Consider the following 27,681-nt stretch of genomic DNA (forward strand, 5'->3'; position numbering starts at 1 on the left):
TCCAAACCACTAGCCGTTCATCCTAATGGCTTTTCAAGGATCATTCCTTGAGCATCATCTCCTTAGCACAGTCAGCAAGGAAATTCTCATTTGTCGTCTCTCACGATGCGATCTTGTCCCAATCAGGAGCAGTACACACTAGTGACTTTTCAAGCATGACTCCTTGTGAAATTTTTCACTAGCACAGCACAGGAATGAAATTCTCTTTCTTCATCTTTCTCACCTACCGACCTCTTCCAAACCACTAGCTGTGCAGCCTAAAGGTATTTAGATGAAGAATCCTTGAGACACGTGTCCCAAAGCCAGCTCAGGAATGAATTGCCTATTTTTAGTATTTCTCACCAACTGAGCGCTTCAAAACCCTTAACAATCAATCCTAACGACTTTTCAAGCATGCGTCCTTGAGAAATGGATCTCTAGCACAGATGAGGAATGAAAGTCTCTTTTGTCACCTTTCTCACCAGCCGACCACTTCGAAACCACTAGCTGTGAAGCCTAAAAGCATTTAGATGAAAACTCCTTGAGACATGTGTCCCAAGCACAGCTGAGGAATGAATTTCGTATTTTTAGTATTTCTCACCAACTGAGCGCTTCAAAAACCATTAACAATCAATGCTAACGACTTTTCAAGCATGAGTCCTTGAGAAATGTATCCGTAAGCACAGAACAGGAATGAATTTGTCATTTTTCTTCTTTCTCATAAACCTGTTGCTTCCGAACCATTAAGAGTGCCTCCAAAGGCGTTTCGCAGCATGCTTCCTTGAGAAATTGATCGCTAGCTCAGATTAGGAATGAAATTCTCACGTTTCGTCTTTCTCCCGAACCGAGTTCTTCCAAACCAGTAGCAGTACATTAGGCTTTAGAAGTATGATTCCTTGAGAAATTTGTAACCAAAGCAGCTCAGCAATGAATTCCTCATTTTTCGTCTTTCTCATGAACCGATTTCTTCCAAACCATAAGCAAGCAGCCCAATGACTTTTGGATGAGGAGTCTTTGAGACATTTGTCCTTAGCACGGATCAGTAATAAGTCAGTCATTTTTTTTCTCTTTCTCTGGAACTGATGTCTTCCAAACCATTGGCAGTGCATCCTAATTGCTTTCGAAGCATGATTAATTGAGAAATTGGTCCCCAGCAGAGAAGAAGAATTAATTTCTCTTTTTCATCTTTCTCACGAACCGATCTCTTAGAAATCATGTCCAGTCTATCGTAATGGCTTTTTGAGCATGATTCCTTGAAATATTTATACCTAGCGCAGTCAGGAATGAAATTCGCATTTCTCTTCTTTCTCATGACTCGATGTCTCCGAAACAATCAGCAGGGCATCTTCAGGGCTTTCAGAAGAGGAGTCTTAGGGACATTTGGCCCTAGGACAGATCAGGAACAAAATTCTCTTTGTCGTCTTTCTCACGAAACGATCACTTGCAAAGCATTAACAGTCTAACGTAATAGCTTGAGAAATTTGGCCCTAGCAGAGCTCAGAAATGAAATTCTCACCTTTCCTCTTGCACATGAACCGTTCTCTTCCAAATCAGTAGCACAACATGACTCCTTGTGACATTTGTCAGTAGCACAGCTCAGGAATGAATTAATAATTTTTCGTCTTTCTCATAAACCGATGTCTTCCAAAAAATGCCATTTGCAGTATGATGCTTTGAAACATTGATCTCTAGCACAAATCAGGAATGACATTCTCATTTGTTGGCCTTTCTCACGAACCGAGCTCGCTAAACCATTAAAAGTCCCTCCTCCTGTCTTCCAGGCGAGGTTTCCTTGAGACCTTTGTCCCTAGCACGGATCAATAATTAGCTGAGTTGTTTGTCTTTCTCCCCTACACTTCTCTTTGTAAACACTAGCAGTGCATTCTAATGACATTTAGATGAAGATTCCAAGAGAAATTTGTCATAGCACAAATCTGGACGGAATTTATCTTGTTTTGTCTTTCTAATAACAGGTCTCTTCCTAAACACTAGCTTTCTAATGGCTTTTAGATGAAGCTGCCTAGAGACCTGAGCCCCAAGCACATCACAGGACTCAATAGTTCTTGTTCCTCTTCACAGGGATGAGAAGCATCACCTGCTCCCCGGTAGCATAGGGGTGGGCACATGCTGAGCGGTCGTACCAGACCTTCTGCTTCCTCTGTGTCCTTGCTAGGTTTCTTCTAGCCAAGCCCATGAGCTCCACGAGCTTTTCCCAGGAAATCAGTACATACTCCACCATTGATGATCCCCTGGAGAGGTCTACCCCTCCCACTCATCCCTCATGAAGTCTAGGGGTCCCCTGGCTCTCCTCCCATACAGTAACCCGAACGGGGAAAAGCTTGTGCATTCCTGGCACACTACCCTCTTTGCGACCAGCAGGTGGGGTAAATAACTTGTCCCAGTCCTACGGGTACTGGACCATAATGGTTATCAGCAGCATCTTTAGGGTCCCATTCAACCTCTTCACCTGTTTTGCGTGAATCGAGCTCTCCGCAACCATTAGCAGTGCATCTTAATGGCTTTTCCACAAAGATTCCTAGAGTAATTTGTTAATAGCACAACTCAGGAATGAAGACTCTCATTTTAAGTGTTTCTCCTTTAATGATGACTTCCAAACCACTAGCCGTTCATCCTAATGGCTTTTCAAGGATCATTCCTTGAGCATCATCTCCTTAGCACAGTCAGCAAGGAAATTCTCATTTGTCGTCTCTCACGATGCGATCTTGTCCCAATCAGGAGCAGTACACACTAGTGACTTTTCAAGCATGACTCCTTGTGAAATTTTTCACTAGCACAGCACAGGAATGAAATTCTCTTTCTTCATCTTTCTCACCTACCGACCTCTTCCAAACCACTAGCTGTGCAGCCTAAAGGTATTTAGATGAAGAATCCTTGAGACACGTGTCCCAAAGCCAGCTCAGGAATGAATTGCCTATTTTTAGTATTTCTCACCAACTGAGCGCTTCAAAACCCTTAACAATCAATCCTAACGACTTTTCAAGCATGCGTCCTTGAGAAATGGATCTCTAGCACAGATGAGGAATGAAAGTCTCTTTTGTCACCTTTCTCACCAGCCGACCACTTCGAAACCACTAGCTGTGAAGCCTAAAAGCATTTAGATGAAAACTCCTTGAGACATGTGTCCCAAGCACAGCTCAGGAATGAATTTCGTATTTTTAGTATTTCTCACCAACTGAGCGCTTCAAAAACCATTAACAATCAATGCTAACGACTTTTCAAGCATGAGTCCTTGAGAAATGTATCCGTAAGCACAGAACAGGAATGAATTTGTCATTTTTCTTCTTTCTCATAAACCTATGGCTTCCGAACCATTAAGAGTGCCTCCAAAGGCGTTTCGCAGCATGCTTCCTTGAGAAATTGATCGCTAGCTCAGATTAGGAATGAAATTCTCACGTTTCGTCTTTCTCCCGAACCGAGTTCTTCCAAACCAGTAGCAGTACATTAGGCTTTAGAAGTATGATTCCTTGAGAAATTTGTAACCAAAGCAGCTCAGCAATGAATTCCTCATTTTTCGTCTTTCTCATGAACCGATTTCTTCCAAACCATAAGCAAGCAGCCCAATGACTTTTGGATGAGGAGTCCTTGTCCTTAGCACGGATCAGTAATAAGTCAGTCAATTTTTTTCTCTTTCTCTGGAACTGATGTCTTCCAAACCATTGGCAGTGCATCCTAATTGCTTTCGAAGCATGATTAATTGAGAAATTGGTCCCCAGCAGAGAAGAAGAATTAATTTCTCTTTTTCATCTTTCTCACGAACCGATCTCTTAGAAATCATGTCCAGTCTATCGTAATGGCTTTTTGAGCATGATTCCTTGAAATATTTATACCTAGCGCAGTCAGGAATGAAATTCGCATTTCTCTTCTTTCTCATGACTCGATGTCTCCGAAACAATCAGCAGGGCATCTTCAGGGCTTTCAGAAGAGGAGTCTTAGGGACATTTGGCCCTAGGACAGATCAGGAACAAAATTCTCTTTGTCGTCTTTCTCACGAAACGATCACTTGCAAAGCATTAACAGTCTAACGTAATAGCTTGAGAAATTTGGCCCTAGCAGAGCTCAGAAATGAAATTCTCACCTTTCCTCTTGCACATGGACCGTTCTCTTCCAAATCAGTAGCACAATATGACTCCTTGTGACATTTGTCAGTAGCACAGCTCAGGAATGAATTAATAATTTTTCGTCTTTCTCATAAACCGATGTCTTCCAAAAAATGCCATTTGCAGTATGATGCTTTGAAACATTGATCTCTAGCACAAATCAGGAATGACATTCTCATTTGTTGGCCTTTCTCACGAACCGAGCTCGCTAAACCATTAAAAGTCCCTCCTCCTGTCTTCCAGGCGAGGTTTCCTTGAGACCTTTGTCCCTAGCACGGATCAATAATTAGCTGAGTTGTTTGTCTTTCTCCCCTACACTTCTCTTTGTAAACACTAGCAGTGCATTCTAATGACATTTAGATGAAGATTCCAAGAGAAATTTGTCATAGCACAAATCTGGACGGAATTTATCTTGTTTTGTCTTTCTAATAACAGGTCTCTTCCTAAACACTAGCTTTCTAATGGCTTTTAGATGAAGCTGCCTAGAGACCTGAGCCCCAAGCACATCACAGGACTCAATAGTTCTTGTTCCTCTTCACAGGGATGAGAAGCATCACCTGCTCCCCGGTAGCATAGGGGTGGGCACATGCTGAGCGGTCGTACCAGACCTTCTGCTTCCTCTGTGTCCTTGCTAGGTTTCTTCTAGCCAAGCCCATGAGCTCCACGAGCTTTTCCCAGGAAATCAGTACATACTCCACCATTGATGATCCCCTGGAGAGGTCTACCCCTCCCACTCATCCCTCATGAAGTCTAGGGGTCCCCTGGCTCTCCTCCCATACAGTAACCCGAACGGGGAAAAGCTTGTGCATTCCTGGCACACTACCCTCTTTGCGACCAGCAGGTGGGGTAAATAACTTGTCCCAGTCCTACGGGTACTGGACCATAATGGTTATCAGCAGCATCTTTAGGGTCCCATTCAACCTCTTCACCTGTTTCGCGTGAATCGAGCTCTCCGCAACCATTAGCAGTGCATCTTAATGGCTTTTACACAAAGATTCCTAGAGTAATTTGTTAATAGCACAACTCAGGAATGAAGACTCTCATTTTAAGTGTTTCTCCTTTAATGATGACTTCCAAACCACTAGCCGTTCATCCTAATGGCTTTTCAAGGATCATTCCTTGAGCATCATCTCCTTAGCACAGTCAGCAAGGAAATTCTCATTTGTCGTCTCTCACGATGCGATCTTGTCCCAATCAGGAGCAGTACACACTAGTGACTTTTCAAGCATGACTCCTTGTGAAATTTTTCACTAGCACAGCACAGGAATGAAATTCTCTTTCTTCATCTTTCTCACCTACCGACCTCTTCCAAACCACTAGCTGTGCAGCCTAAAGGTATTTAGATGAAGAATCCTTGAGACACGTGTCCCAAAGCCAGCTCAGGAATGAATTGCCTATTTTTAGTATTTCTCACCAACTGAGCGCTTCAAAACCCTTAACAATCAATCCTAACGACTTTTCAAGCATGCGTCCTTGAGAAATGGATCTCTAGCACAGATGAGGAATGAAAGTCTCTTTTGTCACCTTTCTCACCAGCCGACCACTTCGAAACCACTAGCTGTGAAGCCTAAAAGCATTTAGATGAAAACTCCTTGAGACATGTGTCCCAAGCACAGCTGAGGAATGAATTTCGTATTTTTAGTATTTCTCACCAACTGAGCGCTTCAAAAACCATTAACAATCAATGCTAACGACTTTTCAAGCATGAGTCCTTGAGAAATGTATCCGTAAGCACAGAACAGGAATGAATTTGTCATTTTTCTTCTTTCTCATAAACCTGTGGCTTCCGAACCATTAAGAGTGCCTCCAAAGGCGTTTCGCAGCATGCTTCCTTGAGAAATTGATCGCTAGCTCAGATTAGGAATGAAATTCTCACGTTTCGTCTTTCTCCCGAACCGAGTTCTTCCAAACCAGTAGCAGTACATTAGGCTTTAGAAGTATGATTCCTTGAGAAATTTGTAACCAAAGCAGCTCAGCAATGAATTCCTCATTTTTCGTCTTTCTCATGAACCGATTTCTTCCAAACCATAAGCAAGCAGCCCAATGACTTTTGGATGAGGAGTCTTTGAGACATTTGTCCTTAGCACGGATCAGTAATAAGTCAGTCATTTTTTTTCTCTTTCTCTGGAACTGATGTCTTCCAAACCATTGGCAGTGCATCCTAATTGCTTTCGAAGCATGATTAATTGAGAAATTGGTCCCCAGCAGAGAAGAAGAATTAATTTCTCTTTTTCATCTTTCTCACGAACCGATCTCTTAGAAATCATGTCCAGTCTATCGTAATGGCTTTTTGAGCATGATTCCTTGAAATATTTATACCTAGCGCAGTCAGGAATGAAATTCGCATTTCTCTTCTTTCTCATGACTCGATGTCTCCGAAACAATCAGCAGGGCATCTTCAGGGCTTTCAGAAGAGGAGTCTTAGGGACATTTGGCCCTAGGACAGATCAGGAACAAAATTCTCTTTGTCGTCTTTCTCACGAAACGATCACTTGCAAAGCATTAACAGTCTAACGTAAAAACTTGAGAAATTTGGCCCTAGCAGAGCTCAGAAATGAAATTCTCACCTTTCCTCTTGCACATGGACCGTTCTCTTCCAAATCAGTAGCACAATATGACTCCTTGTGACATTTGTCAGTAGCACAGCTCAGGAATGAATTAATAATTTTTCGTCTTTCTCATAAACCGATGTCTTCCAAAAAATGCCATTTGCAGTATGATGCTTTGAAACATTGATCTCTAGCACAAATCAGGAATGACATTCTCATTTGTTGGCCTTTCTCACGAACCGAGCTCGCTAAACCATTAAAAGTCCCTCCTCCTGTCTTCCAGGCGAGGTTTCCTTGAGACCTTTGTCCCTAGCACGGATCAATAATTAGCTGAGTTGTTTGTCTTTCTCCCCTACACTTCTCTTTGTAAACACTAGCAGTGCATTCTAATGACATTTAGATGAAGATTCCAAGAGAAATTTGTCATAGCACAAATCTGGACGGAATTTATCTTGTTTTGTCTTTCTAATAACAGGTCTCTTCCTAAACACTAGCTTTCTAATGGCTTTTAGATGAAGCTGCCTAGAGACCTGAGCCCCAAGCACATCACAGGACTCAATAGTTCTTGTTCCTCTTCACAGGGATGAGAAGCATCACCTGCTCCCCGGTAGCATAGGGGTGGGCACATGCTGAGCGGTCGTACCAGACCTTCTGCTTCCTCTGTGTCCTTGCTAGGTTTCTTCTAGCCAAGCCCATGAGCTCCACGAGCTTTTCCCAGGAAATCAGTACATACTCCACCATTGATGATCCCCTGGAGAGGTCTACCCCTCCCACTCATCCCTCATGAAGTCTAGGGGTCCCCTGGCTCTCCTCCCATACAGTAACCCGAACGGGGAAAAGCTTGTGCATTCCTGGCACACTACCCTCTTTGCGACCAGCAGGTGGGGTAAATAACTTGTCCCAGTCCTACGGGTACTGGACCATAATGGTTATCAGCAGCATCTTTAGGGTCCCATTCAACCTCTTCACCTGTTTCGCGTGAATCGAGCTCTCCGCAACCATTAGCAGTGCATCTTAATGGCTTTTACACAAAGATTCCTAGAGTAATTTGTTAATAGCACAACTCAGGAATGAAGACTCTCATTTTAAGTGTTTCTCCTTTAATGATGACTTCCAAACCACTAGCCGTTCATCCTAATGGCTTTTCAAGGATCATTCCTTGAGCATCATCTCCTTAGCACAGTCAGCAAGGAAATTCTCATTTGTCGTCTCTCACGATGCGATCTTGTCCCAATCAGGAGCAGTACACACTAGTGACTTTTCAAGCATGACTCCTTGTGAAATTTTTCACTAGCACAGCACAGGAATGAAATTCTCTTTCTTCATCTTTCTCACCTACCGACCTCTTCCAAACCACTAGCTGTGCAGCCTAAAGGTATTTAGATGAAGAATCCTTGAGACACGTGTCCCAAAGCCAGCTCAGGAATGAATTGCCTATTTTTAGTATTTCTCACCAACTGAGCGCTTCAAAACCCTTAACAATCAATCCTAACGACTTTTCAAGCATGCGTCCTTGAGAAATGGATCTCTAGCACAGATGAGGAATGAAAGTCTCTTTTGTCACCTTTCTCACCAGCCGACCACTTCGAAACCACTAGCTGTGAAGCCTAAAAGCATTTAGATGAAAACTCCTTGAGACATGTGTCCCAAGCACAGCTGAGGAATGAATTTCGTATTTTTAGTATTTCTCACCAACTGAGCGCTTCAAAAACCATTAACAATCAATGCTAACGACTTTTCAAGCATGAGTCCTTGAGAAATGTATCCGTAAGCACAGAACAGGAATGAATTTGTCATTTTTCTTCTTTCTCATAAACCTATGGCTTCCGAACCATTAAGAGTGCCTCCAAAGGCGTTTCGCAGCATGCTTCCTTGAGAAATTGATCGCTAGCTCAGATTAGGAATGAAATTCTCACGTTTCGTCTTTCTCCCGAACCGAGTTCTTCCAAACCAGTAGCAGTACATTAGGCTTTAGAAGTATGATTCCTTGAGAAATTTGTAACCAAAGCAGCTCAGCAATGAATTCCTCATTTTTCGTCTTTCTCATGAACCGATTTCTTCCAAACCATAAGCAAGCAGCCCAATGACTTTTGGATGAGGAGTCCTTGTCCTTAGCACGGATCAGTAATAAGTCAGTCATTTTTTTTCTCTTTCTCTGGAACTGATGTCTTCCAAACCATTGGCAGTGCATCCTAATTGCTTTCGAAGCATGATTAATTGAGAAATTGGTCCCCAGCAGAGAAGAAGAATTAATTTCTCTTTTTCATCTTTCTCACGAACCGATCTCTTAGAAATCATGTCCAGTCTATCGTAATGGCTTTTTGAGCATGATTCCTTGAAATATTTATACCTAGCGCAGTCAGGAATGAAATTCGCATTTCTCTTCTTTCTCATGACTCGATGTCTCCGAAACAATCAGCAGGGCATCTTCAGGGCTTTCAGAAGAGGAGTCTTAGGGACATTTGGCCCTAGGACAGATCAGGAACAAAATTCTCTTTGTCGTCTTTCTCACGAAACGATCACTTGCAAAGCATTAACAGTCTAACGTAATAGCTTGAGAAATTTGGCCCTAGCAGAGCTCAGAAATGAAATTCTCACCTTTCCTCTTGCACATGGACCGTTCTCTTCCAAATCAGTAGCACAATATGACTCCTTGTGACATTTGTCAGTAGCACAGCTCAGGAATGAATTAATAATTTTTCGTCTTTCTCATAAACCGATGTCTTCCAAAAAATGCCATTTGCAGTATGATGCTTTGAAACATTGATCTCTAGCACAAATCAGGAATGACATTCTCATTTGTTGGCCTTTCTCACGAACCGAGCTCGCTAAACCATTAAAAGTCCCTCCTCCTGTCTTCCAGGCGAGGTTTCCTTGAGACCTTTGTCCCTAGCACGGATCAATAATTAGCTGAGTTGTTTGTCTTTCTCCCCTACACTTCTCTTTGTAAACACTAGCAGTGCATTCTAATGACATTTAGATGAAGATTCCAAGAGAAATTTGTCATAGCACAAATCTGGACGGAATTTATCTTGTTTTGTCTTTCTAATAACAGGTCTCTTCCTAAACACTAGCTTTCTAATGGCTTTTAGATGAAGCTGCCTAGAGACCTGAGCCCCAAGCACATCACAGGACTCAATAGTTCTTGTTCCTCTTCACAGGGATGAGAAGCATCACCTGCTCCCCGGTAGCATAGGGGTGGGCACATGCTGAGCGGTCGTACCAGACCTTCTGCTTCCTCTGTGTCCTTGCTAGGTTTCTTCTAGCCAAGCCCATGAGCTCCACGAGCTTTTCCCAGGAAATCAGTACATACTCCACCATTGATGATCCCCTGGAGAGGTCTACCCCTCCCACTCATCCCTCATGAAGTCTAGGGGTCCCCTGGCTCTCCTCCCATACAGTAACCCGAACGGGGAAAAGCTTGTGCATTCCTGGCACACTACCCTCTTTGCGACCAGCAGGTGGGGTAAATAACTTGTCCCAGTCCTACGGGTACTGGACCATAATGGTTATCAGCAGCATCTTTAGGGTCCCATTCAACCTCTTCACCTGTTTCGCGTGAATCGAGCTCTCCGCAACCATTAGCAGTGCATCTTAATGGCTTTTACACAAAGATTCCTAGAGTAATTTGTTAATAGCACAACTCAGGAATGAAGACTCTCATTTTAAGTGTTTCTCCTTTAATGATGACTTCCAAACCACTAGCCGTTCATCCTAATGGCTTTTCAAGGATCATTCCTTGAGCATCATCTCCTTAGCACAGTCAGCAAGGAAATTCTCATTTGTCGTCTCTCACGATGCGATCTTGTCCCAATCAGGAGCAGTACACACTAGTGACTTTTCAAGCATGACTCCTTGTGAAATTTTTCACTAGCACAGCACAGGAATGAAATTCTCTTTCTTCATCTTTCTCACCTACCGACCTCTTCCAAACCACTAGCTGTGCAGCCTAAAGGTATTTAGATGAAGAATCCTTGAGACACGTGTCCCAAAGCCAGCTCAGGAATGAATTGCCTATTTTTAGTATTTCTCACCAACTGAGCGCTTCAAAACCCTTAACAATCAATCCTAACGACTTTTCAAGCATGCGTCCTTGAGAAATGGATCTCTAGCACAGATGAGGAATGAAAGTCTCTTTTGTCACCTTTCTCACCAGCCGACCACTTCGAAACCACTAGCTGTGAAGCCTAAAAGCATTTAGATGAAAACTCCTTGAGACATGTGTCCCAAGCACAGCTGAGGAATGAATTTCGTATTTTTAGTATTTCTCACCAACTGAGCGCTTCAAAAACCATTAACAATCAATGCTAACGACTTTTCAAGCATGAGTCCTTGAGAAATGTATCCGTAAGCACAGAACAGGAATGAATTTGTCATTTTTCTTCTTTCTCATAAACCTATGGCTTCCGAACCATTAAGAGTGCCTCCAAAGGCGTTTCGCAGCATGCTTCCTTGAGAAATTGATCGCTAGCTCAGATTAGGAATGAAATTCTCACGTTTCGTCTTTCTCCCGAACCGAGTTCTTCCAAACCAGTAGCAGTACATTAGGCTTTAGAAGTATGATTCCTTGAGAAATTTGTAACCAAAGCAGCTCAGCAATGAATTCCTCATTTTTCGTCTTTCTCATGAACCGATTTCTTCCAAACCATAAGCAAGCAGCCCAATGACTTTTGGATGAGGAGTCCTTGTCCTTAGCACGGATCAGTAATAAGTCAGTCATTTTTTTTCTCTTTCTCTGGAACTGATGTCTTCCAAACCATTGGCAGTGCATCCTAATTGCTTTCGAAGCATGATTAATTGAGAAATTGGTCCCCAGCAGAGAAGAAGAATTAATTTCTCTTTTTCATCTTTCTCACGAACCGATCTCTTAGAAATCATGTCCAGTCTATCGTAATGGCTTTTTGAGCATGATTCCTTGAAATATTTATACCTAGCGCAGTCAGGAATGAAATTCGCATTTCTCTTCTTTCTCATGACTCGATGTCTCCGAAACAATCAGCAGGGCATCTTCAGGGCTTTCAGAAGAGGAGTCTTAGGGACATTTGGCCCTAGGACAGATCAGGAACAAAATTCTCTTTGTCGTCTTTCTCACGAAACGATCACTTGCAAAGCATTAACAGTCTAACGTAATAGCTTGAGAAATTTGGCCCTAGCAGAGCTCAGAAATGAAATTCTCACCTTTCCTCTTGCACATGGACCGTTCTCTTCCAAATCAGTAGCACAATATGACTCCTTGTGACATTTGTCAGTAGCACAGCTCAGGAATGAATTAATAATTTTTCGTCTTTCTCATAAACCGATGTCTTCCAAAAAATGCCATTTGCAGTATGATGCTTTGAAACATTGATCTCTAGCACAAATCAGGAATGACATTCTCATTTGTTGGCCTTTCTCACGAACCGAGCTCGCTAAACCATTAAAAGTCCCTCCTCCTGTCTTCCAGGCGAGGTTTCCTTGAGACCTTTGTCCCTAGCACGGATCAATAATTAGCTGAGTTGTTTGTCTTTCTCCCCTACACTTCTCTTTGTAAACACTAGCAGTGCATTCTAATGACATTTAGATGAAGATTCCAAGAGAAATTTGTCATAGCACAAATCTGGACGGAATTTATCTTGTTTTGTCTTTCTAATAACAGGTCTCTTCCTAAACACTAGCTTTCTAATGGCTTTTAGATGAAGCTGCCTAGAGACCTGAGCCCCAAGCACATCACAGGACTCAATAGTTCTTGTTCCTCTTCACAGGGATGAGAAGCATCACCTGCTCCCCGGTAGCATAGGGGTGGGCACATGCTGAGCGGTCGTACCAGACCTTCTGCTTCCTCTGTGTCCTTGCTAGGTTTCTTCTAGCCAAGCCCATGAGCTCCACGAGCTTTTCCCAGGAAATCAGTACATACTCCACCATTGATGATCCCCTGGAGAGGTCTACCCCTCCCACTCATCCCTCATGAAGTCTAGGGGTCCCCTGGCTCTCCTCCCATACAGTAACCCGAACGGGGAAAAGCTTGTGCATTCCTGGCACACTACCCTCTTTGCGACCAGCAGGTGGGGTAAATAACTTGTCCCAGTCCTACGGGTACTGGACCATAATGGTTATCAGCAGCATCTTTAGGGTCCCATTCAACCTCTTCACCTGTTTCGCGTGAATCGAGCTCTCCGCAACCATTAGCAGTGCATCTTAATGGCTTTTACACAAAGATTCCTAGAGTAATTTGTTAATAGCACAACTCAGGAATGAAGACTCTCATTTTAAGTGTTTCTCCTTTAATGATGACTTCCAAACCACTAGCCGTTCATCCTAATGGCTTTTCAAGGATCATTCCTTGAGCATCATCTCCTTAGCACAGTCAGCAAGGAAATTCTCATTTGTCGTCTCTCACGATGCGATCTTGTCCCAATCAGGAGCAGTACACACTAGTGACTTTTCAAGCATGACTCCTTGTGAAATTTTTCACTAGCACAGCACAGGAATGAAATTCTCTTTCTTCATCTTTCTCACCTACCGACCTCTTCCAAACCACTAGCTGTGCAGCCTAAAGGTATTTAGATGAAGAATCCTTGAGACACGTGTCCCAAAGCCAGCTCAGGAATGAATTGCCTATTTTTAGTATTTCTCACCAACTGAGCGCTTCAAAACCCTTAACAATCAATCCTAACGACTTTTCAAGCATGCGTCCTTGAGAAATGGATCTCTAGCACAGATGAGGAATGAAAGTCTCTTTTGTCACCTTTCTCACCAGCCGACCACTTCGAAACCACTAGCTGTGAAGCCTAAAAGCATTTAGATGAAAACTCCTTGAGACATGTGTCCCAAGCACAGCTGAGGAATGAATTTCGTATTTTTAGTATTTCTCACCAACTGAGCGCTTCAAAAACCATTAACAATCAATGCTAACGACTTTTCAAGCATGAGTCCTTGAGAAATGTATCCGTAAGCACAGAACAGGAATGAATTTGTCATTTTTCTTCTTTCTCATAAACCTATGGCTTCCGAACCATTAAGAGTGCCTCCAAAGGCGTTTCGCAGCATGCTTCCTTGAGAAATTGATCGCTAGCTCAGATTAGGAATGAAATTCTCACGTTTCGTCTTTCTCCCGAACCGAGTTCTTCCAAACCAGTAGCAGTACATTAGGCTTTAGAAGTATGATTCCTTGAGAAATTTGTAACCAAAGCAGCTCAGCAATGAATTCCTCATTTTTCGTCTTTCTCATGAACCGATTTCTTCCAAACCATAAGCAAGCAGCCCAATGACTTTTGGATGAGGAGTCTTTGAGACATTTGTCCTTAGCACGGATCAGTAATAAGTCAGTCATTTTTTTCTCTTTCTCTGGAACTGATGTCTTCCAAACCATTGGCAGTGCATCCTAATTGCTTTCGAAGCATGATTAATTGAGAAATTGGTCCCCAGCAGAGAAGAAGAATTAATTTCTCTTTTTCATCTTTCTCACCAACCGATCTCTTAGAAATCATGTCCAGTCTATCGTAATGGCTTTTTGAGCATGATTCCTTGAAATATTTATACCTAGCGCCGTCAGGAATGAAATTCGCATTTCTCTTCTTTCTCATGACTCGATGTCTCCGAAACAATCAGCAGGGCATCTTCAGGGCTTTCAGAAGAGGAGTCTTAGGGACATTTGGCCCTAGGACAGATCAGGAACAAAATTCTCTTTGTCGTCTTTCTCACGAAACGATCACTTGCAAAGCATTAACAGTCTAACGTAATAGCTTGAGAAATTTGGCCCTAGCAGAGCTCAGAAATGAAATTCTCACCTTTCCTCTTGCACATGGACCGTTCTCTTCCAAATCAGTAGCACAACATGACTCCTTGTGACATTTGTCAGTAGCACAGCTCAGGAATGAATTAATAATTTTTCGTCTTTCTCATAAACCGATGTCTTCCAAAAAATGCCATTTGCAGTATGATGCTTTGAAACATTGATCTCTAGCACAAATCAGGAATGACATTCTCATTTGTTGGCCTTTCTCACGAACCGAGCTCGCTAAACCATTAAAAGTCCCTCCTCCTGTCTTCCAGGCGAGGTTTCCTTGAGACCTTTGTCCCTAGCACGGATCAATAATTAGCTGAGTTGTTTGTCTTTCTCCCCTACACTTCTCTTTGTAAACACTAGCAGTGCATTCTAATGACATTTAGATGAAGATTCCAAGAGAAATTTGTCATAGCACAAATCTGGACGGAATTTATCTTGTTTTGTCTTTCTAATAACAGGTCTCTTCCTAAACACTAGCTTTCTAATGGCTTTTAGATGAAGCTGCCTAGAGACCTGAGCCCCAAGCACATCACAGGACTCAATAGTTCTTGTTCCTCTTCACAGGGATGAGAAGCATCACCTGCTCCCCGGTAGCATAGGGGTGGGCACATGCTGAGCGGTCGTACCAGACCTTCTGCTTCCTCTGTGTCCTTGCTAGGTTTCTTCTAGCCAAGCCCATGAGCTCCACGAGCTTTTCCCAGGAAATCAGTACATACTCCACCATTGATGATCCCCTGGAGAGGTCTACCCCTCCCACTCATCCCTCATGAAGTCTAGGGGTCCCCTGGCTCTCCTCCCATACAGTAACCCGAACGGGGAAAAGCTTGTGCATTCCTGGCACACTACCCTCTTTGCGACCAGCAGGTGGGGTAAATAACTTGTCCCAGTCCTACGGGTACTGGACCATAATGGTTATCAGCAGCATCTTTAGGGTCCCATTCAACCTCTTCACCTGTTTCGCGTGAATCGAGCTCTCCGCAACCATTAGCAGTGCATCTTAATGGCTTTTACACAAAGATTCCTAGAGTAATTTGTTAATAGCACAACTCAGGAATGAAGACTCTCATTTTAAGTGTTTCTCCTTTAATGATGACTTCCAAACCACTAGCCGTTCATCCTAATGGCTTTTCAAGGATCATTCCTTGAGCATCATCTCCTTAGCACAGTCAGCAAGGAAATTCTCATTTGTCGTCTCTCACGATGCGATCTTGTCCCAATCAGGAGCAGTACACACTAGTGACTTTTCAAGCATGACTCCTTGTGAAATTTTTCACTAGCACAGCACAGGAATGAAATTCTCTTTCTTCATCTTTCTCACCTACCGACCTCTTCCAAACCACTAGCTGTGCAGCCTAAAGGTATTTAGATGAAGAATCCTTGAGACACGTGTCCCAAAGCCAGCTCAGGAATGAATTGCCTATTTTTAGTATTTCTCACCAACTGAGCGCTTCAAAACCCTTAACAATCAATCCTAACGACTTTTCAAGCATGCGTCCTTGAGAAATGGATCTCTAGCACAGATGAGGAATGAAAGTCTCTTTTGTCACCTTTCTCACCAGCCGACCACTTCGAAACCACTAGCTGTGAAGCCTAAAAGCATTTAGATGAAAACTCCTTGAGACATGTGTCCCAAGCACAGCTGAGGAATGAATTTCGTATTTTTAGTATTTCTCACCAACTGAGCGCTTCAAAAACCATTAACAATCAATGCTAACGACTTTTCAAGCATGAGTCCTTGAGAAATGTATCCGTAAGCACAGAACAGGAATGAATTTGTCATTTTTCTTCTTTCTCATAAACCTATGGCTTCCGAACCATTAAGAGTGCCTCCAAAGGCGTTTCGCAGCATGCTTCCTTGAGAAATTGATCGCTAGCTCAGATTAGGAATGAAATTCTCACGTTTCGTCTTTCTCCCGAACCGAGTTCTTCCAAACCAGTAGCAGTACATTAGGCTTTAGAAGTATGATTCCTTGAGAAATTTGTAACCAAAGCAGCTCAGCAATGAATTCCTCATTTTTCGTCTTTCTCATGAACCGATTTCTTCCAAACCATAAGCAAGCAGCCCAATGACTTTTGGATGAGGAGTCTTTGAGACATTTGTCCTTAGCACGGATCAGTAATAAGTCAGTCATTTTTTTCTCTTTCTCTGGAACTGATGTCTTCCAAACCATTGGCAGTGCATCCTAATTGCTTTCGAAGCATGATTAATTGAGAAATTGGTCCCCAGCAGAGAAGAAGAATTAATTTCTCTTTTTCATCTTTCTCACCAACCGATCTCTTAGAAATCATGTCCAGTCTATCGTAATGGCTTTTTGAGCATGATTCCTTGAAATATTTATACCTAGCGCCGTCAGGAATGAAATTCGCATTTCTCTTCTTTCTCATGACTCGATGTCTCCGAAACAATCAGCAGGGCATCTTCAGGGCTTTCAGAAGAGGAGTCTTAGGGACATTTGGCCCTAGGACAGATCAGGAACAAAATTCTCTTTGTCGTCTTTCTCACGAAACGATCACTTGCAAAGCATTAACAGTCTAACGTAATAGCTTGAGAAATTTGGCCCTAGCAGAGCTCAGAAATGAAATTCTCACCTTTCCTCTTGCACATGGACCGTTCTCTTCCAAATCAGTAGCACAACATGACTCCTTGTGACATTTGTCAGTAGCACAGCTCAGGAATGAATTAATAATTTTTCGTCTTTCTCATAAACCGATGTCTTCCAAAAAATGCCATTTGCAGTATGATGCTTTGAAACATTGATCTCTAGCACAAATCAGGAATGACATTCTCATTTGTTGGCCTTTCTCACGAACCGAGCTCGCTAAACCATTAAAAGTCCCTCCTCCTGTCTTCCAGGCGAGGTTTCCTTGAGACCTTTGTCCCTAGCACGGATCAATAATTAGCTGAGTTGTTTGTCTTTCTCCCCTACACTTCTCTTTGTAAACACTAGCAGTGCATTCTAATGACATTTAGATGAAGATTCCAAGAGAAATTTGTCATAGCACAAATCTGGACGGAATTTATCTTGTTTTGTCTTTCTAATAACAGGTCTCTTCCTAAACACTAGCTTTCTAATGGCTTTTAGATGAAGCTGCCTAGAGACCTGAGCCCCAAGCACATCACAGGACTCAATAGTTCTTGTTCCTCTTCACAGGGATGAGAAGCATCACCTGCTCCCCGGTAGCATAGGGGTGGGCACATGCTGAGCGGTCGTACCAGACCTTCTGCTTCCTCTGTGTCCTTGCTAGGTTTCTTCTAGCCAAGCCCATGAGCTCCACGAGCTTTTCCCAGGAAATCAGTACATACTCCACCATTGATGATCCCCCTGGAGAGGTCTACCCCTCCCACTCATCCCTCATGAAGTCTAGGGGTCCCCTGGCTCTCCTCCCATACAGTAACCCGAACGGGGAAAAGCTTGTGCATTCCTGGCACACTACCCTCTTTGCGACCAGCAGGTGGGGTAAATAACTTGTCCCAGTCCTACGGGTACTGGACCATAATGGTTATCAGCAGCATCTTTAGGGTCCCATTCAACCTCTTCACCTGTTTCGTGTGAATCGAGCTCTCCGCAACCATTAGCAGTGCATCTTAATGGCTTTTCCACAAAGATTCCTAGAGTAATTTGTTAATAGCACAACTCAGGAATGAAGACTCTCATTTTAAGTGTTTCTCCTTTAATGATGACTTCCAAACCACTAGCCGTTCATCCTAATGGCTTTTCAAGGATCATTCCTTGAGCATCATCTCCTTAGCACAGTCAGCAAGGAAATTCTCATTTGTCGTCTCTCACGATGCGATCTTGTCCCAATCAGGAGCAGTACACACTAGTGACTTTTCAAGCATGACTCCTTGTGAAATTTTTCACTAGCACAGCACAGGAATGAAATTCTCTTTCTTCATCTTTCTCACCTACCGACCTCTTCCAAACCACTAGCTGTGCAGCCTAAAGGTATTTAGATGAAGAATCCTTGAGACACGTGTCCCAAAGCCAGCTCAGGAATGAATTGCCTATTTTTAGTATTTCTCACCAACTGAGCGCTTCAAAACCCTTAACAATCAATCCTAACGACTTTTCAAGCATGCGTCCTTGAGAAATGGATCTCTAGCACAGATGAGGAATGAAAGTCTCTTTTGTCACCTTTCTCACCAGCCGACCACTTCGAAACCACTAGCTGTGAAGCCTAAAAGCATTTAGATGAAAACTCCTTGAGACATGTGTCCCAAGCACAGCTGAGGAATGAATTTCGTATTTTTAGTATTTCTCACCAACTGAGCGCTTCAAAAACCATTAACAATCAATGCTAACGACTTTTCAAGCATGTGTCCTTGAGAAATGTATCCGTAAGCACAGAACAGGAATGAATTTGTCATTTTTCTTCTTTCTCATAAACCTATGGCTTCCGAACCATTAAGAGTGCCTCCAAAGGCGTTTCGCAGCATGCTTCCTTGAGAAATTGATCGCTAGCTCAGATTAGGAATGAAATTCTCACGTTTCGTCTTTCTCCCGAACCGAGTTCTTCCAAACCAGTAGCAGTACATTAGGCTTTAGAAGTATGATTCCTTGAGAAATTTGTAACCAAAGCAGCTCAGCAATGAATTCCTCATTTTTCGTCTTTCTCATGAACCGATTTCTTCCAAACCATAAGCAAGCAGCCCAATGACTTTTGGATGAGGAGTCTTTGAGACATTTGTCCTTAGCACGGATCAGTAATAAGTCAGTCATTTTTTTTCTCTTTCTCTGTAACTGATGTCTTCCAAACCATTGGCAGTGCATCCTAATTGCTTTCGAAGCATGATTAATTGAGAAATTGGTCCCCAGCAGAGAAGAAGAATTAATTTCTCTTTTTCATCTTTCTCACGAACCGATCTCTTAGAAATCATGTCCAGTCTATCGTAATGGCTTTTTGAGCATGATTCCTTGAAATATTTATACCTAGCGCCGTCAGGAATGAAATTCGCATTTCTCTTCTTTCTCATGACTCGATGTCTCCGAAACAATCAGCAGGGCATCTTCAGGGCTTTCAGAAGAGGAGTCTTAGGGACATTTGGCCCTAGGACAGATCAGGAACAAAATTCTCTTTGTCGTCTTTCTCACGAAACGATCACTTGCAAAGCATTAACAGTCTAACGTAATAGCTTGAGAAATTTGGCCCTAGCAGAGCTCAGAAATGAAATTCTCACCTTTCCTCTTGCACATGAACCGTTCTCTTCCAAATCAGTAGCACAGCATGACTCCTTGTGACATTTGTCAGTAGCACAGCTCAGGAATGAATTAATAATTTTTCGTCTTTCTCATAAACCGATGTCTTCCAAAAAATGCCATTTGCAGTATGATGCTTTGAAACATTGATCTCTAGCACAAATCAGGAATGACATTCTCATTTGTTGGCCTTTCTCACGAACCGAGCTCGCTAAACCATTAAAAGTCCCTCCTCCTGTCTTCCAGGCGAGGTTTCCTTGAGACCTTTGTCCCTAGCACGGATCAATAATTAGCTGAGTTGTTTGTCTTTCTCCCCTACACTTCTCTTTGTAAACACTAGCAGTGCATTCTAATGACATTTAGATGAAGATTCCAAGAGAAATTTGTCATAGCACAAATCTGGACGGAATTTATCTTGTTTTGTCTTTCTAATAACAGGTCTCTTCCTAAACACTAGATTTCTAATGGCTTTTAGATGAAGCTGCCTAGAGACCTGAGCCCCAAGCACATCACAGGACTCAATAGTTCTTGTTCCTCTTCACAGGGATGAGAAGCATCACCTGCTCCCCGGTAGCATAGGGGTGGGCACATGCTGAGCGGTCGTACCAGACCTTCTGCTTCCTCTGTGTCCTTGCTAGGTTTCTCCTAGCCAAGCCCATGAGCTCCACGAGCTTTTCCCAGGAAATCAGTATATACTCCACCATTGATGATCCCCTGGAGAGGTCTACCCCTCCCACTCATCCCTCATGAAGTCTAGGGGTCCCCTGGCTCTCCTCCCATACAGCAACCCGAACGGGGAAAAGCTTGTGCATTCCTGGCGCACTACCCTCTTTGCGACCAGCAGGTGGGGTAAATAACTTGTCCCAGTCCTACGGGTACTGGACCATAATGGTTATCAGCAGCATCTTTAGGGTCCCATTCAACCTCTTCACCTGTTTCGCGTGAATCGAGCTCTCCGCAACCATTAGCAGTGCATCTTAATGGCTTTTACACAAAGATTCCTAGAGTAATTTGTTAATAGCACAACTCAGGAATGAAGACTCTCATTTTAAGTGTTTCTCCTTTAATGATGACTTCCAAACCACTAGCCGTTCATCCTAATGGCTTTTCAAGGATCATTCCTTGAGCATCATCTCCTTAGCACAGTCAGCAAGGAAATTCTCATTTGTCGTCTCTCACGATGCGATCTTGTCCCAATCAGGAGCAGTACACACTAGTGACTTTTCAAGCATGACTCCTTGTGAAATTTTTCACTAGCACAGCACAGGAATGAAATTCTCTTTCTTCATCTTTCTCACCTACCGACCTCTTCCAAACCACTAGCTGTGCAGCCTAAAGGTATTTAGATGAAGAATCCTTGAGACACGTGTCCCAAAGCCAGCTCAGGAATGAATTGCCTAGTTTTAGTATTTCTCACCAACTGAGCGCTTCAAAACCCTTAACAATCAATCCTAACGACTTTTCAAGCATGCGTCCTTGAGAAATGGATCTCTAGCACAGATGAGGAATGAAAGTCTCTTTTGTCACCTTTCTCACCAGCCGACCACTTCGAAACCACTAGCTGTGAAGCCTAAAAGCATTTAGATGAAAACTCCTTGAGACATGTGTCCCAAGCACAGCTGAGGAATGAATTTCGTATTTTTAGTATTTCTCACCAACTGAGCGCTTCAAAAACCATTAACAATCAATGCTAACGACTTTTCAAGCATGAGTCCTTGAGAAATGTATCCGTAAGCACAGAACAGGAATGAATTTGTCATTTTTCTTCTTTCTCATAAACCTGTGGCTTCCGAACCATTAAGAGTGCCTCCAAAGGCGTTTCGCAGCATGCTTCCTTGAGAAATTGATCGCTAGCTCAGATTAGGAATGAAATTCTCACGTTTCGTCTTTCTCCCAAACCGAGTTCTTCCAAACCAGTAGCAGTACATTAGGCTTTAGAAGTATGATTCCTTGAGAAATTTGTAACCAAAGCAGCTCAGCAATGAATTCCTCATTTTTCGTCTTTCTCATGAACCGATTTCTTCCAAACCATAAGCAAGCAGCCCAATGACTTTTGGATGAGGAGTCTTTGAGACATTTGTCCTTAGCACGGATCAGTAATAAGTCAGTCATTTTTTTTCTCTTTCTCTGGAACTGATGTCTTCCAAACCATTGGCAGTGCATCCTAATTGCTTTCGAAGCATGATTAATTGAGAAATTGGTCCCCAGCAGAGAAGAAGAATTAATTTCTCTTTTTCATCTTTCTCACGAACCGATCTCTTAGAAATCATGTCCAGTCTATCGTAATGGCTTTTTGAGCATGATTCCTTGAAATATTTATACCTAGCGCCGTCAGGAATGAAATTCGCATTTCTCTTCTTTCTCATGACTCGATGTCTCCGAAACAATCAGCAGGGCATCTTCAGGGCTTTCAGAAGAGGAGTCTTAGGGACATTTGGCCCTAGGACAGATCAGGAACAAAATTCTCTTTGTCGTCTTTCTCACGAAACGATCACTTGCAAAGCATTAACAGTCTAACGTAATAGCTTGAGAAATTTGGCCCTAGCAGAGCTCAGAAATGAAATTCTCACCTTTCCTCTTGCACATGAACCGTTCTCTTCCAAATCAGTAGCACAACATGACTCCTTGTGACATTTGTCAGTAGCACAGCTCAGGAATGAATTAATAATTTTTCGTCTTTCTCATAAACCGATGTCTTCCAAAAAATGCCATTTGCAGTATGATGCTTTGAAACATTGATCTCTAGCACAAATCAGGAATGACATTCTCATTTGTTGGCCTTTCTCACGAACCGAGCTCGCTAAACCATTAAAAGTCCCTCCTCCTGTCTTCCAGGCGAGGTTTCCTTGAGACCTTTGTCCCTAGCACGGATCAATAATTAGCTGAGTTGTTTGTCTTTCTCCCCTACACTTCTCTTTGTAAACACTAGCAGTGCATTCTAATGACATTTAGATGAAGATTCCAAGAGAAATTTGTCATAGCACAAATCTGGACGGAATTTATCTTGTTTTGTCTTTCTAATAACAGGTCTCTTCCTAAACACTAGCTTTCTAATGGCTTTTAGATGAAGCTGCCTAGAGACCTGAGCCCCAAGCACATCACAGGACTCAATAGTTCTTGTTCCTCTTCACAGGGATGAGAAGCATCACCTGCTCCCCGGTAGCATAGGGGTGGGCACATGCTGAGCGGTCGTACCAGACCTTCTGCTTCCTCTGTGTCCTTGCTAGGTTTCTTCTAGCCAAGCCCATGAGCTCCACGAGCTTTTCCCAGGAAATCAGTACATACTCCACCATTGATGATCCCCCTGGAGAGGTCTACCCCTCCCACTCATCCCTCATGAAGTCTAGGGGTCCCCTGGCTCTCCTCCCATACAGTAACCCGAACGGGGAAAAGCTTGTGCATTCCTGGCACACTACCCTCTTTGCGACCAGCAGGTGGGGTAAATAACTTGTCCCAGTCCTACGGGTACTGGACCATAATGGTTATCAGCAGCATCTTTAGGGTCCCATTCAACCTCTTCACCTGTTTCGCGTGAATCGAGCTCTCCGCAACCATTAGCAGTGCATCTTAATGGCTTTTACACAAAGATTCCTAGAGTAATTTGTTAATAGCACAACTCAGGAATGAAGACTCTCATTTTAAGTGTTTCTCCTTTAATGATGACTTCCAAACCACTAGCCGTTCATCCTAATGGCTTTTCAAGGATCATTCCTTGAGCATCATCTCCTTAGCACAGTCAGCAAGGAAATTCTCATTTGTCGTCTCTCACGATGCGATCTTGTCCCAATCAGGAGCAGTACACACTAGTGACTTTTCAAGCATGACTCCTTGTGAAATTTTTCACTAGCACAGCACAGGAATGAAATTCTCTTTCTTCATCTTTCTCACCTACCGACCTCTTCCAAACCACTAGCTGTGCAGCCTAAAGGTATTTAGATGAAGAATCCTTGAGACACGTGTCCCAAAGCCAGCTCAGGAATGAATTGCCTAGTTTTAGTATTTCTCACCAACTGAGCGCTTCAAAACCCTTAACAATCAATCCTAACGACTTTTCAAGCATGCGTCCTTGAGAAATGGATCTCTAGCACAGATGAGGAATGAAAGTCTCTTTTGTCACCTTTCTCACCAGCCGACCACTTCGAAACCACTAGCTGTGAAGCCTAAAAGCATTTAGATGAAAACTCCTTGAGACATGTGTCCCAAGCACAGCTGAGGAATGAATTTCGTATTTTTAGTATTTCTCACCAACTGAGCGCTTCAAAAACCATTAACAATCAATGCTAACGACTTTTCAAGCATGAGTCCTTGAGAAATGTATCCGTAAGCACAGAACAGGAATGAATTTGTCATTTTTCTTCTTTCTCATAAACCTATGGCTTCCGAACCATTAAGAGTGCCTCCAAAGGCGTTTCGCAGCATGCTTCCTTGAGAAATTGATCGCTAGCTCAGATTAGGAATGAAATTCTCACGTTTCGTCTTTCTCCCGAACCGAGTTCTTCCAAACCAGTAGCAGTACATTAGGCTTTAGAAGTATGATTCCTTGAGAAATTTGTAACCAAAGCAGCTCAGCAATGAATTCCTCATTTTTCGTCTTTCTCATGAACCGATTTCTTCCAAACCATAAGCAAGCAGCCCAATGACTTTTGGATGAGGAGTCTTTGAGACATTTGTCCTTAGCACGGATCAGTAATAAGTCAGTCATTTTTTTTCTCTTTCTCTGGAACTGATGTCTTCCAAACCATTGGCAGTGCATCCTAATTGCTTTCGAAGCATGATTAATTGAGAAATTGGTCCCCAGCAGAGAAGAAGAATTAATTTCTCTTTTTCATCTTTCTCACGAACCGATCTCTTAGAAATCATGTCCAGTCTATCGTAATGGCTTTTTGAGCATGATTCCTTGAAATATTTATACCTAGCGCAGTCAGGAATGAAATTCGCATTTCTCTTCTTTCTCATGACTCGATGTCTCCGAAACAATCAGCAGGGCATCTTCAGGGCTTTCAGAAGAGGAGTCTTAGGGACATTTGGCCCTAGGACAGATCAGGAACAAAATTCTCTTTGTCGTCTTTCTCACGAAACGATCACTTGCAAAGCATTAACAGTCTAACGTAATAGCTTGAGAAATTTGGCCCTAGCAGAGCTCAGAAATGAAATTCTCACCTTTCCTCTTGCACATGAACCGTTCTCTTCCAAATCAGTAGCACAACATGACTCCTTGTGACATTTGTCAGTAGCACAGCTCAGGAATGAATTAATAATTTTTCGTCTTTCTCATAAACCGATGTCTTCCAAAAAATGCCATTTGCAGTATGATGCTTTGAAACATTGATCTCTAGCACAAATCAGGAATGACATTCTCATTTGTTGGCCTTTCTCACGAACCGAGCTCGCTAAACCATTAAAAGTCCCTCCTCCTGTCTTCCAGGCGAGGTTTCCTTGAGACCTTTGTCCCTAGCACGGATCAATAATTAGCTGAGTTGTTTGTCTTTCTCCCCTACACTTCTCTTTGTAAACACTAGCAGTGCATTCTAATGACATTTAGATGAAGATTCCAAGAGAAATTTGTCATAGCACAAATCTGGACGGAATTTATCTTGTTTTGTCTTTCTAATAACAGGTCTCTTCCTAAACACTAGCTTTCTAATGGCTTTTAGATGAAGCTGCCTAGAGACCTGAGCCCCAAGCACATCACAGGACTCAATAGTTCTTGTTCCTCTTCACAGGGATGAGAAGCATCACCTGCTCCCCGGTAGCATAGGGGTGGGCACATGCTGAGCGGTCGTACCAGACCTTCTGCTTCCTCTGTGTCCTTGCTAGGTTTCTTCTAGCCAAGCCCATGAGCTCCACGAGCTTTTCCCAGGAAATCAGTACATACTCCACCATTGATGATCCCCTGGAGAGGTCTACCCCTCCCACTCATCCCTCATGAAGTCTAGGGGTCCCCTGGCTCTCCTCCCATACAGTAACCCGAACGGGGAAAAGCTTGTGCATTCCTGGCACGCTACCCTCTTTGCGACCAGCAGGTGGGGTAAATAACTTGTCCCAGTCCTACGGGTACTGGACCATAATGGTTATCAGCAGCATCTTTAGGGTCCCATTCAACCTCTTCACCTGTTTCGCGTGAATCGAGCTCTCCGCAACCATTAGCAGTGCATCTTAATGGCTTTTCCACAAAGATTCCTAGAGTAATTTGTTAATAGCACAACTCAGGAATGAAGACTCTCATTTTAAGTGTTTCTCCTTTAATGATGACTTCCAAACCACTAGCCGTTCATCCTAATGGCTTTTCAAGGATCATTCCTTGAGCATCATCTCCTTAGCACAGTCAGCAAGGAAATTCTCATTTGTCGTCTCTCACGATGCGATCTTGTCCCAATCAGGAGCAGTACACACTAGTGACTTTTCAAGCATGACTCCTTGTGAAATTTTTCACTAGCACAGCACAGGAATGAAATTCTCTTTCTTCATCTTTCTCACCTACCGACCTCTTCCAAACCACTAGCTGTGCAGCCTAAAGGTATTTAGATGAAGAATCCTTGAGACACGTGTCCCAAAGCCAGCTCAGGAATGAATTGCCTATTTTTAGTATTTCTCACCAACTGAGCGCTTCAAAACCCTTAACAATCAATCCTAACGACTTTTCAAGCATGCGTCCTTGAGAAATGGATCTCTAGCACAGATGAGGAATGAAAGTCTCTTTTGTCACCTTTCTCACCAGCCGACCACTTCGAAACCACTAGCTGTGAAGCCTAAAAGCATTTAGATGAAAACTCCTTGAGACATGTGTCCCAAGCACAGCTCAGGAATGAATTTCGTATTTTTAGTATTTCTCACCAACTGAGCGCTTCAAAAACCATTAACAATCAATGCTAACGACTTTTCAAGCATGAGTCCTTGAGAAATGTATCCGTAAGCACAGAACAGGAATGAATTTGTCATTTTTCTTCTTTCTCATAAACCTATGGCTTCCGAACCATTAAGAGTGCCTCCAAAGGCGTTTCGCAGCATGCTTCCTTGAGAAATTGATCGCTAGCTCAGATTAGGAATGAAATTCTCACGTTTCGTCTTTCTCCCGAACCGAGTTCTTCCAAACCAGTAGCAGTACATTAGGCTTTAGAAGTATGATTCCTTGAGAAATTTGTAACCAAAGCAGCTCAGCAATGAATTCCTCATTTTTCGTCTTTCTCATGAACCGATTTCTTCCAAACCATAAGCAAGCAGCCCAATGACTTTTGGATGAGGAGTCCTTGTCCTTAGCACGGATCAGTAATAAGTCAGTCAATTTTTTTCTCTTTCTCTGGAACTGATGTCTTCCAAACCATTGGCAGTGCATCCTAATTGCTTTCGAAGCATGATTAATTGAGAAATTGGTCCCCAGCAGAGAAGAAGAATTAATTTCTCTTTTTCATCTTTCTCACCAACCGATCTCTTAGAAATCATGTCCAGTCTATCGTAATGGCTTTTTGAGCATGATTCCTTGAAATATTTATACCTAGCGCAGTCAGGAATGAAATTCGCATTTCTCTTCTTTCTCATGACTCGATGTCTCCGAAACAATCAGCAGGGCATCTTCAGGGCTTTCAGAAGAGCAGTCTTAGGGACATTTGGCCCTAGGACAGATCAGGAACAAAATTCTCTTTGTCGTCTTTCTCACGAAACGATCACTTGCAAAGCATTAACAGTCTAACGTAATAGCTTGAGAAATTTGGCCCTAGCAGAGCTCAGAAATGAAATTCTCACCTTTCCTCTTGCACATGGACCGTTCTCTTCCAAATCAGTAGCACAATATGACTCCTTGTGACATTTGTCAGTAGCACAGCTCAGGAATGAATTAATAATTTTTCGTCTTTCTCATAAACCGATGTCTTCCAAAAAATGCCATTTGCAGTATGATGCTTTGAAACATTGATCTCTAGCACAAATCAGGAATGACATTCTCATTTGTTGGCCTTTCTCACGAACCGAGCTCGCTAAACCATTAAAAGTCCCTCCTCCTGTCTTCCAGGCGAGGTTTCCTTGAGACCTTTGTCCCTAGCACGGATCAATAATTAGCTGAGTTGTTTGTCTTTCTC

Source organism: Malaclemys terrapin, chromosome 5, assembly GCF_027887155.1.
Source record: "Malaclemys terrapin pileata isolate rMalTer1 chromosome 5, rMalTer1.hap1, whole genome shotgun sequence".
Classification (NCBI taxonomy): Eukaryota; Metazoa; Chordata; order Testudines; family Emydidae; genus Malaclemys; species Malaclemys terrapin.